Source organism: Gopherus flavomarginatus, chromosome 11 (genome assembly GCF_025201925.1).
Source record: "Gopherus flavomarginatus isolate rGopFla2 chromosome 11, rGopFla2.mat.asm, whole genome shotgun sequence".
Taxonomy (NCBI): domain Eukaryota; kingdom Metazoa; phylum Chordata; order Testudines; family Testudinidae; genus Gopherus; species Gopherus flavomarginatus.
Window position 1 is genome coordinate 17,445,056 of NC_066627.1, and position 16,823 is coordinate 17,461,878.

General features: G+C 49.8%; 1 protein-coding gene and 1 pseudogene across 1 annotated transcript in view; both read left to right on the plus strand.

Moving 5' to 3' along the window:
• The window catches only part of LOC127031298 (ribonuclease-like), a 304,542-nt gene that overhangs the window by 163,452 nt on the left and 124,267 nt on the right, over positions 1 to 16,823 (plus strand). The window lies entirely within an intron of this gene.
• LOC127031312 (ribonuclease-like) lies at positions 9,186 to 9,614 on the plus strand (annotated as a pseudogene).

The following is a 16,823-nucleotide window of genomic DNA, read 5'->3' on the forward strand; positions in this document are numbered from 1 at the left end:
GCTCCGAGGGGCCCATGCCCCTTGATCATCCTGACCCTCATCCTGCTGGTCATCTGCCTGGTGCCAGCTGCTGATAAATCTGAGACCCGACACGTTGACTTCCCCAAGACTGGTGTCCCCCTTGACCAGTTCTGTTGTGATCCAGGTGACCCATGTTGTTGTCAGTTGGAAGGTTCACAGACACAAGTCTGTACCCAGGGATGTGCCTAGACAGACCCAGATGGGCCTGTTTCCCCCGTGATCGCCATCTTCATGACACTTCACCAAATGGTCCCGGTGTGGTCTCTGCCCTATGCTAAGAACTGGCTGGTTGTCATGATTATTGCAGGATGTATTTGAAAATAATTGAAGAGTTCAGTGACATACAGAACATCCTGTCCCGAAGCTGCTGGAGGGAAGAAGGGTCACCTGGGGCAGGGCAGCTCACTCAATAAAGAGTGAGGACAACTGACATCTTTCCACCCAATCAGCCATGTGTTTACAGTCTGGACATAGTGCAGGATTGGGCCTTTGCAAAGCACAAAAGAGCCCAAGACAAAGTCCTTCAATGGGGGGGCCATCGCGGCAAACTGAAGTTAACGAAACTCCCAGGTGATGAAAAGAGACAACAGGACTGGAACTGTGTAATAGGAAAAAGAAGGGCACCAGAGTGGATCCATTATGGAGGTGACCCTCTGCCAGCACGAGTGTCTCATGGAAAGCGGATTCCAGCTCTCTCAACTGGGCAGCGTTGTGCGGCGCAACCGTTGGGTGAGAAATCCCTGATTAGGCAGGAAAGCACCTTGTTAATCAATCTGAGCTCTCGATGGCGTTTTATATTTTTCCTTATTTGTAACTGCATGTTTCCAAGCGATACACTTGGCTCTATTTGACTCTTTATCTTCAGCTTTGCCCAATAAATTTCTGTTTGGTTTTACGATAGGCCTGACCGTGTGCGTTGTGCTATGGATAGGGTTAAACTGAGGTAAAGCTGTGGGAGGGGGGCGTTGCTTCAATGGAGGTGCCAGATCTGTGTGTGGAAGTTGAGGAAGTGGCTGGGACAGACTGTAGCCTGTAGGTATAGGCATTTGCTAGGTGACGCATAGATATAAGACACAGATATCATCCAAGGAGCCTCCAAGCCTCAAGGCCTGGAAGCCAGCAGCTTAGCTAAACTAGTAAAGGCCTAAGCCCCAAAATGCCTTAAGCAGAATCAGCTAACCAAGAATAACCTGAGATCGTAAGATACCACAAACCAGACGGCTGCAATGAGTAACCTGCTGGCAGGTAACCACACAACATACCTTTGCAACAGCTTGGGATATTTTAAATTAGGGATATCAAGAGATGTCTGAGCTTAAGGATGCCATAGTAACTAATTGACATATATGCTAATAAGCTTGAGGTAAAAGGACATGTAACCCGTGGGAGCAGGGCACCCCCACATTAGTAGGGTAAAGAACAACAAATTAGTAGGGCGACCATATTTCCCAAAGCGGAAATGGGACACTGCGGGGGCTAGCCAGCAGTGTATCTTCTCTCCTGAGCCCTGCTTACCCCTGCTTGAGCCCCGCCTTCCCCCCCCCCCGCAGCGTGAGGCTGGCATCACCGCTCCCTCCCCCCCCATGTTCCTTTGCACCACATTTTTTTTGTTAAAAGTGGGCATATGACCCATTTTCTCTTGCCAACTGATCAAATGCCCACTTTTGCCAAAAAAGTTGGGATGGCCAGGACAGGGCTTATAAAAGGGATTGTCCCGGCCAAAACAGGATATATAGTCACCCTACAAATACAGTAACAGGGTGAACCCTCTGCTGAGCATGCACTAGCCATTGCAACATCAGTATAACACAGTGGTCCCCAACGTGGTGCCTGCTGGCACCATGGTGCCTGCGGGGACATCTTAATGCGCCAGCATCCTGGTCCCCAGGAGACCATCCTCCGAAATGCCGCCAAATTTCAGCAGCATTTCAACGGGGACGCCTCTCGATGACGACGCTTGTTGCCAAGTGATGTCATCGAGAGGCGTTGCCCCCGAATTTCGGCGGGGACACCTCTTGATGACGCCACTTGCCGTTGACAAGTGATGTCATCAAGAGGTGTCGTTCCCGAATTTCGGCGGGGATGCCTCTCGATGACATCGCTTGTCTACGGCAAGCGGCATCATCGAGAGGCATCACCGCCAAAATACTGCTGAAATTCGGCGGCATTTTGGCGGATGCTCCACCGCCACAGTGGTCCTTCGTCTGGCGCCTACCAGCCGAAAAGGTTGGGGACCACTGGTATAGCACATTAGGCCTGCATTCCTAGTGACCACTGGTATAACACATTAGGCCTGCATGCCTAACACATTAGGATGGCGCCCCCTGGTGATGGTGAGGGGGAAGATGAGGAAGGTGATAGCTAACACTTTGCCATTGCGGTTACATCTGGGCTCCCAGCTGACTATTGTTCTGGGCCTGATCTCAGATCACAAGAACTTACCACATTTCCAAGTGATGATGAGGGAAACAAAATCAGTAATAGAATCAATTAAGTTTGAATCAATAGATCAGTTTGACAACACCATGAACAAACCTCAGGGAATGAAAATAAGCATTATTGAGTGAAATTCAATGTTACTGATTGAGGGGCCATCCCTTGGGTTGCATTGTATTAAAAGTGTAATTGTGTCTGTGTTATCAGGGCAGTGTATAGACCTTCTTCAGCAGGGAGTGGGGAGGCTAATTCATTTCATCCATTATTAGTCTTTAAAGCCCTGCCATAGAAGAGGGGCTGGATGGCTCAGTAGTTTGAGCAGTACTTGGCTAAAACTAAGGGTTATAAGTTCAATCCTTGAGGAGGCCTCTTTAGGGATCTGGGACAAGAATCAGTACTTGGGCTTGCTAGCAAAGGCAGGGGGTGGACTCAATGACTTTTGAAGGCCCCTTCCAGTTCTAGGAGATAGGTATATCTCCAATTATTATTTCTTTATTTAGATGCATTGACAGGTTCAAACTGCATTCTCCAGAAGCCCTCAGAGAAAGAAAAGCCTGGGGTTTAACCTGGCTCAGAACCTTCTCTCATTCCACAAGCAGACAGGACACCCAGAGAGTCCCAGTCCTTAGGGGAAGGTTGGAAGGCCTGGGCCGGCTGAAGCATAACTATCAGATGGGCTCTTGTTCAGAAGACACGCTGGTGGGGGTGCAAGACAACTCTTGCCACAGCCCAGGTGAGAGCCAAGATTAACTCCAAACAGGTTATTAGCAGGCATGCAAGTTCTTTCATTGCTTGCAATAGGCTTTCTCTGTACTTTAATAATAAAGGAAACTTGCCTAGAGAACTGGGTGGGACCTCATCTCTGTAGCAGACTCTGGAGAGAAAGCAGGCAGGTCGGTTTGGGCAGACAGGCTTTGCTGGGAAATACACAGCAAAGGCTGGGACCCATTCAGGCTGCGAGCACCTGGTTAGAAGGGAGGGAGACATACATCTCCCCTCAGAAAGGCAGTGGCTGTTGCTGCCCTTGCTGAAGTACTGAAGGGAAATGCCAGTGTGGTGGCCCTGCCCTGTGACACTGGCGTGTAAAGGAGTGGGGTGCACAGGCAGGTTGGAGGGACCTGTGTCCCGGAACCGGTGTGAACTATGGGGGTAACTATCTCCATAGAGTTAGACACAGATTAACTCTGCTCCACTGCAAGCACCCAGTTAAGGGGACTCCTGTTTGGGGGTGCCAATTGCTGGTGGGCAGAGGGAAGAGCGGGGCTCGGGGCAGCTGGTAGTTTGGGGTGAGTTTCCCTGGTGGGCACAGCCAGGGCTCCCTCGTGCCAGGGGTGGTGGAGCCTCCCCAAAAGTGGGACTTGGGGGCCCCCAACCATCCGTGGCCCCATCCCCGCCCCTTCTGTCCCCCCCCCAAGGCCCCACCCCTTACAAAGCCGGAAGCCAGAGTGGGGCCGGGGAGCCCAGGCCTCTTCAGCTGCTCAGGGTGGGGGAAGGCCTGAGAGAAGCCCTTGGCCCATATTCCCAGCCCCGGCCCCCTCACTTAGGACAGGTGGAAGGTCCGCAGCTCTCCACAGCTGCCCGGGCTCTCCCCGGCTCCAGCTGCTGGTGGGGTCTTGGAGAGAAGAGGAGAGGCAAGGGCGAGGTGCATGGTAAAAAATGGACGGGCCAGCCCTGTCCATTTTCAAAAAGTGGGAGGGCCATGCCCCCCTCCCTCATCCCCCGTTTCTGGCACCCCTACCTCCTGCTATAAACAGGCAATAGAGATTCACCCTTCACCCCTTGGGTAACCCCACAAGCATCACACCTGCCCCATCTGCAACTTTCCCAGTGCCTTCCCCAACACCCGACTTGGGGACACAGCAGAAGGGGAGTGAGGAGCTGCAGCTGCTGTGGGCTTAGGACAGAAACCCCTTTTTGTCCCACGGGGGCCTGTAACTACAGGACAAGAGTCGGCAGCCACAGGCTCCAAGAGGCTGTTGTCCTGGGCCTGCCCATCAGCTTCAGTAGGGTTGCAGGCAGGACCGGCGCCAGGGTTTCAGGCGCCCTAGGCGACAGGCCATTTCGCCGCCCCGCTTGCGAGTCTCGCGGCTCCAGTGGACCTGCAACAGGCATTCCCGCGGCAGGTCCACCCGAGCCGCGGGACCAGCGGACCATCCGCAGAAATGCCTGCAGCAGGTCCACCGGAGCCGTGAGACCAGCGGACCCTCCGCAGGCATGACTGTGGCAGCTCCACCGAAGCCACCTGTGGCCCGCCCTCGGCAAAATGCTGCCCTCCCCATAATGCTGGCGCCCTTGGAGACTGCCTAAGTCACCTAAATGAAAGCACCAGCCCTGGCTACAGGCAGTCCTGGGTCAGATATGGGCCTAAGTTTCTACAAGCTCAGATCCTGCTGAGCCAGTGTGACTCACATCTCCTGTGCGGGGATGGGTGGAGGCTGTTCCTCTGCCCCACTCGGATACAGGCATCCAGTCACAGACAGGAAGGTGTCCGGAGCTTAACAGCTTTTCCTTTGTGTTGCAAGCAAGTGGGGAAAACCCTTCCTTCTCCCTGCCAGATAAACTATTTGCAGTTTTACTGAAACCTCCACTTGAGCCTACAGCCTGGCATGGCTCCAGTCCTGGGCTGGTACTGACGTAGGGGCTGAATTCTGTCTTAGAGTGATAGCCATTCCCCCAAAGGACATAACAGCTGATATCCTGGAGAACCCCAGCTACCAGCCAGCCCAATCCTTCCTGCATTTGCCCAGGGGTCTGAGCTATAGGCAGAGTGAATGGCTTCACGTGTGGAAACTTAAATCAGATCACACAGCCCTGCAGCATTCGGTGGGGTTACAACCAGGCAGGGTGTGGCCAGGGGTTTCTCTGTCCCAGAATGTCTCTACCCCAGGAATGTCTCCCATCGACCACCACCTGCTGCTCCCCTGAGGGTCAGATGGGTCTGAGCCCGGGACAGTCCAACAGGGCATGTACACTGGGGCCCAGAGTGGGATCCCATTTGTCACCCCCACACCAATTCCCCCGAGAAGCTGGCTGGGTGACCCCTTTCCTCCCAATGCTCCGTCATGTAGTTCACACTTTGGGCCCCAGCTACAGGCTGCCTCTCTGGTTGGATGGTGGATAAGTTACCCCCTCTGTCCTTGGCTTTCACCAAGTTAACCCTTAGAGGGTCCTGTTGGGCCACTATGTCACCAATCTTTGGCCATTTTGCCCACATATGCTCAATTTTTCTACAGATGTTACACCTCAGGCCTCTGAGATCCCTTGGAGGCGGTCTACCCACATCGACTACTCCCTCTACTTTGGTTTTACTCATGTCCCACTTCTGGGGAAGCCCTGTGTGCCCCCCTCTTTGAGCCCCTGACCTTTCCTCTGCAGCATGGGGCACTGGTCACTTGCAGGTTTAAACTAGCGTAAATGGCGGATTCTCTGTAACTTGGAGTCTTTAAAGCATGATTTGAGGACATTGGTAACTCAGCCATAGATTAGGCATCTATTACAGGAGGGAGTGGGTGAGGTTCTGTGGCCTGCAATGTGCAGGAAGTTAGACTTTAATGTCAGAAAGGACCATCATGATCATCTAGTCTATGAGTCTATGTATATACTTATAGACTGTGATCAAAAGTCACCCCTTAACCTTCTCTTTGTTAGTTAAATAGACTGAGCTCTTTGAGTCTATCACTATATGGCATTTTTTCTAATTCTAGAATAATTCTTCTGGCTCTTCTCTGAACCTTCTCCAATTTATTAACATCCTCCTAGAATTGTGGACACCAGAACTGGTTGCAGGATTCCTGTGGCAGTCACACCAGGGCCAAATACCAACATCAAATAACTTCTCGACTCCTACTTGAGATACCTCAGTTTATGCATCTCAAGACGGACAATCAGCATTGGCTTTTCTTCCCAGAAAGTTGTAGTAGTTCTGGTGAAACATTGTCAAAGTTGCAGGTTTTCCCTTTTTTCCTTGATCTCCTTGACTTTTCTTCTTCTTTCCTGGAGACTAGCTGTAAGTTTTCAACTTGGCCAAGATGTAGAGATGGACTGTATTGATGCTACTCTTTTTGGATTGACACCTCCAAAATTTTGCTTTTGTCTGCTTTAGTGATGTTGGTCAACTGCAAGGGAATATGGTTTGGTGAGACCTGCAGTTGCTTTGTATCTGATGGATGTGATGCTGCCCACAAATTCATCACAAGTGGCTGCCAAAAAGCTAGATAGCATGTCTGGATGAAGAAAGTGCTGATCTGTTTAAAAAGTACAAAAAAATCCAATGGTCCAGAAATAGCCAATCAGTTTAGACAGACTGAATGCAGCCAGAAGAGCGTGCTGAGAAAAAGTAATGCCAGAGATGGATACATCAAAATCTAGCAAGAAAGCATGGAAGCTTGGTGTATGGGGATGGATGGCTAGAGAGCGAGATCGATGTGTCTAGGGATGGGTGGATAGATGGAGAGCCGCTTTTGTATCGATTATACTGTTCTATCAATTCAACCCTTAGTGTGGATGCAGGAAAACCAGCATGCTTCAGACCAGTATAATGTATTCCTCTCTCTCTTGACAGCAATAAGTGATACCAATATAAGTGCCTTTCTACTGGTACTCACAGTCAAGAAAGGATCATGCAAAACTCTTGTTCCTATCAGATATCCTATTTGGGCATGTGGGTGAGTTTCTGTAAGCCAGTCTTATGTGTTGCATGTTTTCTGTTGGGTGTGTTTTGCGTATTTGAATCTCTTGCATGTGTGAGTCTTTTGTGCCTCATGTTTGTGTTTGTGTTGTGGGTATGTGCCACTTGCTTGGATGTATCTTACATGTCTCCTCTTCCACTTTGTGTTTGTATCTTTGGCCAGTGTGTTTGTGCCTCTTGCTCCTGTGAGTCAAAGCCCTGTGCAACTTAGGAACTGTCTCGGGTAGGTGTTTCTTCCCCTTGCTGGTGTGAATGAGGCCTTTGTCCCTCATGTGCATGCTTGTGTGAGCGGGATCATTCTTCTGAGCGTCTCTTTCCACACACCACCTTCCTTCCCCTGCCTAGACTCCAACCCAGTCTTCCCTTCGGGCCCCAGACGAAATGATTTACACTACTCACTTCTCAATCAATCTCTCTGGGTGTCTCACTCGCATTGGGTCATTCACAATCTCTCTCCTTCTTTCATTATTAAATCTCCAAGGGCACATTCCTGCCTCTCGCAGACAGGGGCAGACACCCCTATAGCATTCCCCCAGGAGTCCTTTTTCCTTAGAATCCAGGATGTGCCATAGCTCAAGGCTCTGGCTCCAGTGGTCAGCACACTCGGTTTGGAAATCAGGGTTGTGAGTTGCGGGGGGAGGTTGATCTAGTGGAAATTGGCTCAGCTCCTCTCTCCCTGTGCTCCGACTGCCACCTTCAGATCACCACAGGGATTTAGACACCTAGTTTTCCTCTAATTTTCATTGTATCCAAATCCCTTGGGAGTCTTGAAAAAACTCAGCCTAGGGCGTGTTTGGATGCACATCTCTCGCTCGCCTTCTTTTTCTGCCATGCTTTCAAGAATATGATGGCCTGGGAGAGGAGAATATCTCAGCTGCCTGTGGGAGGCGGGGCGGGAGGAGCTGAGGGTAAGGGCTGAGGGGCACCAGCAGAGCTGTGATGGCGGGGAAGTGAGTTTCTAGGCTAGCACTGGATTGAGAAGGAGCCAGTGGGTCAGCACTCAGGTGCCTCTACACAGCAAACAAAGGTGTGTTTGCATCATGGGTGGACATTCCTACGGTAGCTTTAATCTAGCTAGCACTGGTAACAATAGCCATGGGGACACGGCAACATGGGCTAGCAACCTGTGTACATACCCAGGAGCCATGGCGAGCTGGTACTGGGGCTGCTAGCCTGCAGTGAAGTCTGTGCGCCTGCTATCAGTACCCTCACTAGCTATAAAGCTGGCACAGCCCTGCCCACCCATGCTATAAGTGCACCTTTGCTCGCTGGGTAGACATACCCTGAGATGTTGCTGTGGAGCGAGTGCAGCTGCTGCTTGCTCCCCACAGCTGCACTGCCTGCTGGGCCACTGCTTTGAATTTCCTGATGTTGAGAAATCCTGTTGACCCAGTTCTTTCCTAGATTTCGCCTCTCACTCCACCACTTCCCTATCTGCCAGGCCTCTATATAACATGTTCCAAGAGGGGAACGAGAATCAGCTCTTCAGAGGCCAGGATCCATCGTTCTGATGACAGCGAAGACACAAGGATGTGGGTAAGGTGCAGGAGATCCCACCAGCCAGGACAGAGGTGAGAACAGTATCACTTGGGACTGGGGGACCAGGATAGCTAGGCTTTCTCCTCACCTCTGGCATGGGAATAGGTGAGAATAGAAGACTAGCATCCATAACGCCTGCGTTCTATTTCCCACTCTGGGAAAAGAGTGAGGAATAGTAGATTAGAGGAAATGGTGGCCCTGGTCTCAGCTGGGGTCCCAGCAATGGCTGGCATGGTGGGGTCCTGATATCAACTGTAGCATCTAAGGGCTACTGTCATGCAGATAATGAGAAGCCTCCTGTTTCGAGCTTCCTGGGGAAGGAGGGGATGATGGTGGCGGCGGAGGGGGGCAGAAGGGAACAACAAGAGGGATAGGGGCTTTCAGGGCAAAATGGGGTGAGAGGGGTTTGGTGGGAGATTCCATGGAGGAGGCAGATCCCTACCCAGGTCTGTCTCCATCCATCTCCCCCTTCTCCCCACGGCAGGTCGATCCAGACACAGCCATGGCTCTGAAAATATCCTTCCCTGTGCTCCTGCTGCCCCTTGGCCTGCTGGGGACTTGGCTGGCTCCGGCCAGTGGGCAGCTGTGGGATGAGAAGAATGACAAATTCCTGCTGAAGCACTGGAATTACCCCAGGAGCGAGGACTCCAGTGGCACCTACTGTGACGCTATGATGCAGAACCGGGAGATGTACAGCCAGGAGGCCAATACCTTCATCCACCGCCCACAGGAGTCATCAACAGCATCTGCAACCTGGGCGGGATACCGGGCAAGCCAAATGAATGCCATAGCGTCGCTCCCTTCGACATCACCGTCTGCGCCTTTAACTCAACAGGCCACACCTATGCCGAGACACGCTATGTCCGCAGAATTGTCCTCGACTGCTGGAAAGGGCTCCCCATAAACTATGTGAGGCACATATAGGGCCCAGCGCTGGGCATGGAGTCAGACAGGGGATCTGGCTGCTTCCTCTAACTCTTGTTCTGTCCCTTCCACATCAGCAACAGCACCCAGCTCTGAACACTGGTCAGATCATTTAGGTGCTGCCATCCCTCACTGGCCTCTGCCCATGATAGAGCAGAGCCACCCCTTTACCACCCTGTACAGCCTGCTGCCACATAGCAGCCATCTAAACACCTGCCTCTTCATTAATTTAATTAATCCATTAATTTCATCCTTCTAGTATTCAGCCTGATACTAGATCGTCCTCATATTCACAGCAAGTCAGTGTTATTTGTCATTTTTCGTTATTTTTGCACATTCCTCCCACTCCCTGCTTCCTGCAGTTCTGTGTGCTCGCCAAACTCAGTAAAACCTGATACCTACAAAGAAGTCTCTGGCTTGTTGGAGATGGCAAGGAGATGAGTCACTGAACACTTAAGCAGTGTGCTGGGAAAGTGTTGTGGTTTTACAGTCAGTTTCTCTGTGCTTTCAGTCTCAGTCTCTGCCTAGTGTTAGGGAAAGAATGCAGGAGTCCTGACTGCTGCCTCTAGCCCTGGTCTAACCCATTAGACCTCACCTTCCCATGAGAGCTGAGAATAGAACCTAAGAATCCTGAATTTTTATCTGTCATGTTTTAACCTACTGGACCCCACGCCCCTCCTAGGAACATGGTTAGAACCCACGAATCCTGATTCCCAGCTGCTCTTGTGCTAACCTACTAGATCCCACTCCCCTCCCCTAAAACAGACCTGACACAACAGATATAAACCTCCATGCTTCAGGGCAGGAACCATTCACTAACTGAGTATGATCAGGAAGAAACTTTGCCTCTGAGCAAGTTTTACCCTAATTCCTCTTGTGGGGGAGAGAATTCCTTTCCCTGCAGGACATGGGGCTAGGGTCAAAGACTGAGCTTGAGGGACCCCCCACTCTGTGCCACCCCCAAAATCATTGCTGTCTATTAGTGTTAAGGATGGGTGGGATTAAAAGGCAATTTGGGCCAGAACCCTTGCTCAGGGCTTGAGCAAGGGTGGGGATAAAATCGCCAAGCGGTGAACTTGACTTTTAGTTAATTAATTTAAATATCAGCCCTCACTGAAATGTGAACTCACAAAACCTGGTTTAGAAAAATAACATTGCTAACCCCTGAGCCTTTGAACGCCCCACATCATCCCCACTGCTGGGCCCCCTCCCTGGCCTGTGCTCCCACCACAACTTCTGGGTCCTGCTCCCCCATTCCTCCAGCTTGTGTACTCCACACCCACCCACACCCATCTTCTGCTGCTGGTCAGGCCAAGGGGGCTAGAAGCTGGGTGTGACACTGCACCACATATTCATCATAGCGATATTCTTATGATATGATTATGGCAAAATTATGATACATTTTGAACAAGATGGGTCATGTGAGGTGTCATTGGAAGTTATGTTTGCTGAATATAATTATCCTATTTGATGCATGTATCATTTTTGTATCTGAAGTTGTGAATATTGACTAAGGATCTGTATTTCAAATGGGCTTACTCTGGAAAACACCCACAGCCCGGCTTTTAGGTACAAGGACGAAGAAGCCAGATGGGACTGATGCCCATCAGCAAAGACAATGGACTGTGAAAGAGCTTAGTATTCCTGTAAACAGTTGATCCAGCCTGTGGGTAATGGCTGCTATGACCCAGAAAGGACATGTGACCAGGCCACATGACTCTGGACTCCATCTTGGGATGTCAGTGTTTTTCCACAAACCGGGCTAGGAACCAAGCTTTGAAATAAATGGTTCCCACCATATGCTAAAACTATATAAGGCAGGGAGTGACATCATCGGTAGGTCTTCACTTCGCACACAAGAAGATTCCTGGAAACGCCAAAGGAACAAAAACTGAACTGGGGGAAGTGCTGGACCCAGGCTAAAGGGATTTCTAGCCTGTGTATGAAACACCTGGGGATTCCAAGCTACAAAGCAAGTGTAGCTTGTGCCTTAAGAAATTACAAGCCTGCCTGTACCATCAGTTGGGGTGAGAATCTGCTATTCCTATCCAATCTATTTAGTATATTAAGCTTAGTTTGTGTTTTGCTGTTTATTTGCTAGGTAATCTTCTTTGATCTGTTTGCCATCACTTATAATCACTTAAAAACTATCTTTTGTAGTTAATAAACTTGTTTTTGTTTTAATCTAAACCAGTGAGCTTTGTCTGGAGAGCTTGGGGAAAATCTCGGCTTAGTTACCACAAATGTGCATTGTTCTCTTCACATGAGGGAGAGGCAGACCAGGTAAATATACTGGCCATATACTGGCTAGATTTGACCAGGGCAGGACAGTACTGCTCTGGGGTCCCAGGCTGAGAAGCTGATTCATAGAGAGCCTGTACGTAAATGCAGCTGGGTGTGTCCCTACCTGTGTGAATGCTGGAGGGCTTTGCAGCTTTTCAGAGCAGTACAGTGTGAGAGGGAGCCCAGGCTTGTGGATGGGGGGCTCAATGCTACCGCAGTTCCAGGTGGCTCTGTGGTGGAGGGGACCCATCACACTGGGTTCTGTTTCTCATTGATCACATACACTCCATGGGCAGCAAAGCCTGATGTGGCAGCTTTCCTGCCTGCCAGGGCTGAGTGGAGGTGAAGAAGTAGGAGTTTTCTGAAATATTTTTGTGACTTCCATGTGTCTCTCAGTTTCCCCTCTATACTGCATGGTTATCCAGTGGCTGGCAAAGGACTGCTTGCTCTCTGGGAAGGTGAGAAATATAGGTATGAACATTGCCTGGCTACCATTCCAAAGGACTGGCCCAGGCCAATCCTGTTTCAATGGAGAATCTGAGAAGACAACAGCAAACCCAACTCCCAAGATGTTGACACCTAGCACCCAGAGGGAGATGGATTTCACCTCTCCACAGAGAAGCTGAACAATCCCCCTGCTGGAGATCAAAGGATGGGAAGGTGTGAGGTGGGGGATGAGAGCTGGGGGGAGGGAGGAATCAGGGCTCTCACTGGGACTCTGACCAAAGAGGTCACATGGAGACAGACAGAGCTTGGCCCAAGGGGTTCCCTGAAGCTTGGCCAGGCACTGGGCTCCCCAGGATGGTCTGTGCTGTAACCTTTAGCTCTCTGTGCTGATCTAAGGGCTTCCTAGGCTGTGCTCAGGTGACTCATGAACCCAACTCTTGTGACAGTGCTGTGTGACCATGCAAATGCTGGGTGGGGCGTATTCATCCCTGTAGCATGGCCATGTCTCTCCCAGGAGTCTGGCTCAGTTGCATTCTCCAGACAGAGTTCATGGCATGAAGCAGGAGGGCTGGAGACCCCTAGGTTAAGTCTTAGGAGGTGGTGAGGCTGTGTGAAGAGTCAGACCCTGGCAGGGGGTCTGGCACACTGCAGGGTTTCCTCCTAAAGACTGTTCCAAAGCAGGGATTGTAGCCCTTATCCTGTGGATCCAGGAAAAGAGAGCAGGAATGCCTTTCCAGGGCTTGGGGGCTTCCCCAGCCGGGCAAAGAGACTCACCATCCGGATGCCTCCTCACAGCTGGGCACGGCGTTGTGTGGCTTCTCCACCACTCCAGCCCTGCTAAATGGCAAGCCAGGCCACTGGAGGTCCCTTGACGGCTGTGACCTGCTCCTCTGGCCAGGTCACTCTTGGCTCTCACCGCCTTCGAGGTAATCCAGAGTCCAGCCCAAACCACAGGGAAATCTCATGTCTGGTGGCCTCAATACCAGGTCCTCGGTCCACACTGGGGGCTTGATGTTATGTCCCCTGGCAGCCTGGCCTTCCCCCCTGAGTCTGGGGAGCACTAGAGGAACCCAGGCCCCTTCTCTGGCCTCCAGCCCAGGGACCCTGTTTTGGGAGGGTTCCTTAAACCCCCCATCACTTCCCTGGGATGACCTGACCTGTCCCTGCTCATCAGCATTTCCCTTGAAAAGCGACAAAGAATCCTGTGGCACCTTATAAACTAACAGACGTTTTGGAGTAAAAGCTCATGCTCCAAAACATCTGTTAGTCTATAAGGTGCCACAGGACTCTTTGTCACTTTTCACAGATCCAGACTAACACGGCTACCCCTCTGATTCTTGACAGCATTTCCCCTGCATCTGTGAATGCTGCTGTTCCCACCAGGGCTCTGTCATGGAGTTTAAGGCAAGAAGGGGCCACTGGATCATCTGCTCTGATCTCCTGCCTAGCCACTAACACCACTGCTCACTCACTCACACACCCAGCCCAACAACTGAAATGGGGCCAAAGTGTCATGGTCCATAGGACAGTAGATTTTATGTGCCACAGGCAGAGAATAAGAGGGATCCAACTGCACCCACAATGGCAGGGAAATGATTAAATGAGATCTACCCAGGTAATCCTGGCAACCCACCCACAAGCTGCAGAGGAGGGTAATCCCTTCCTCCCTCCTTCAAGGTGACTGCCAATCTCGTCTGAGAGGAAAATTCCTTCCTGACCCTACATGCAGCTATCAGTTAGACCAGAGTATGTGAGCAAGAACCAGCCAGCCCAGCAACTGGGAGAGAGAAAGGCTTGGTGCCACCTCAGAACCCTGGTCCACCCCGTCCAATGTCCCATCACCAGCTGTGGCCTCCCTGTTGCTTCAGAGGAAGGTGATCAAAGAAAACAAAACAAAAAATCTTCACCCCTCACAAAACCCCCAAACCAGAATATGTGGGAGGAGAGGAGGAAAACCCTTTCCGGACCTGGCAGATGACAGACTGAAACCATGACGCATGAGACTTAGGAATTTAAGAGATAATCCAGAAGTGAGCCACAGGGATGCTGATCTCTGCTCTCCTCTCAAGCAACCCTGTCCTACAATTGTCAAGGTTTTTTCCCCACTTTGAACTTTAGAGTGCAAAAAGTGGGGACCTGCATGATCACTTCTAAACTTAATTACTAGCTTAAATTTGGTACGTTGCCAGCAGCCAAAATATAGTGTTTGGCACACTTCCTGTTTCCCCAAAACCTTCCCTGGGGAACCCAAGACCCAAACCCCTTGGGTCTTAAAACAAGGAGAAATAAACCATCTCCCCCCTCCTTCCCCCCCCCCAGACTTACCCCTCCCTGGGTTGCCGTGGGAAGCTACACGGATTCAAACTCCTTGGATCTTAAAACAAAGAGGAATTAACCATTCCCTTCCTTTTCACCCCACCAATCCCTGGTGAGTTCAGACCCATTCCCCTTGGGTCTTAAAACAAGGAAAAAAATCAATCAGGTTCTTAAAAAAGGAAAGCTTTTAATTAAAGAAAGAAAAAGTAAAAATTATCTCTGTAAAATCAGGATGGAAAATGTTTACAGGGTACTCAGTTTCATATAGCCTAGAGGGACTCCCACCCACCCCCAGCCAGAGATTCAAAGTTACAGCAAACAGAGGTAAAAATCCTTCCAGCAATAGGAAAAGCATTCACAAGTTGATAGAAAACAAACATAAAACTAATCCGCCTTGCCTGGCTACTTACAAGTTTGAAACATGAAAGACTGATTCAGAAAGATTTGGAGAGTCTGGCTGCACGTCTGGTCCCTCTTTTTCCCAAGAGCAAACAATGAACAAAACAAACAGCACAAACAAAGACTTCCCTCCACCAAGATTTGAAAGTATCTTGTCCCCCCATTGGTCCTCTGGTCAGGTGTCAGCCAGGTTCACTGAGCTTCTTAACCCTTTACAGGTAAAAGAGACATTAACCCTTAACCATCTGTTTATGACAACAATGCCATTCATAAATTTGTCCAGCTCATTCTTAAAATTCATTACATCATTTTTCCCCATATTTCCTATTGGGGGGCTGCTCCAGGACCTTGCCCCACCGGTGTTTAGAAATGTTCTTCTAATATCTAGCCAGTTATTCTCTCTGTCATGCGTGTGAATCTACACATGACCCAGGCTAATGCACTGCTTGTACCCAGTATTCTGGAGAGAAACTTCCAGCTGAGACCTCAGTGCTCAGACAACTGTAGCACTGAACCTAAGAACGGCCAGACTGGGTCAGACCAAAAGTCCATCTAGCCCAGTATCCTGTCTCCTGACAGTGGCCAATAACAGGTGCCCCAGACGGAATGAACAGAACAGGCAATCATCAAATGATCCAGACCTTGTCATTCACTCCCAACTTTGGAGTGTCAGAGGTTTAGGGACACCTGGAACATAGGATTTCATCCCTGATCATCTTGGCTAATAGTCATTGATGGACCCATCCTCCATGATCTTATCCAACTTTATAAAACTTAGTTTTACTTTTTGCCTTCACAAAATGCCCTGGGAACGACTTCCACAGGTTGACTGCATTGTGTGAAGAAATGCTTCCTTATGTCTGTTTTAAACCTGCTGCCTATTAATTTCATTGTGTGATCCCTGGCTCTTGTGTTAAGTGAAGTGGTCAATAACACTTCTTTATTAACCTCCTGCACACCAGTCATGATTTTATAGACCTCTATCATACCTCGCCTCAGTCAGATCTTTTCCAAGGGGAACACTCCCCATCTCTTAAATTGCTGCTAAAGGGAAGCTGTTCCATACTCCTAATCATTTTTATTGCCCATCTCTGTACTTTTTCCAGGTCTAGTATATCTTTTTTATGATGGGGGGACCAGAACTATATGCAATATTCAAGGTGTAGGTGTACCATGGATTTATGTTGTGGCATTATGATATTTGCTCTCTTTTTATCTATCCCTTTTAATGGTCCCTAACATTCTCTTAGCCTTTTTTTCTGCCACTGCACAGTGAACAGATGTTTTCAGTGAAATGCCCATCATGATTCCACAATAACTTGCTCCACTAGAGAAACAACCCAACAGTCCTGTCTCCCAGTTCTCCTTACTCAAAAACACTTCACCCGTTCCCCTCTGAGAGACAAGACTAAAACCCAGGAATCCTACTCCTACCCCCCTGCTTAGGTCCCAAATCCCCATCAGAAGCAAGAAGCAGAGTCCACAAATTTAAAATTAATTAAACTGAAGAAGTGAAAGGCCGTCTTAGGGATCAAGGTGTCCTCCTGAGTGAAACTAGGACATGAGCTAGTTCAGAAGCTTTAAAGATCCCCAATTTGCATAGTAAGTGAGGCCCCATCCTCAGCTTCATGTAACATTAATTATACCAGCCAGGGATGCTCATGGCAATAACAACCTCTCATGTTCCTGTAGCATCTGCCATCCTTCAGAGACTCTGACAGCTGGATGGGCACAAAGAGACAGTGACAGAGAAAGAGAGAGAGATGGTGTT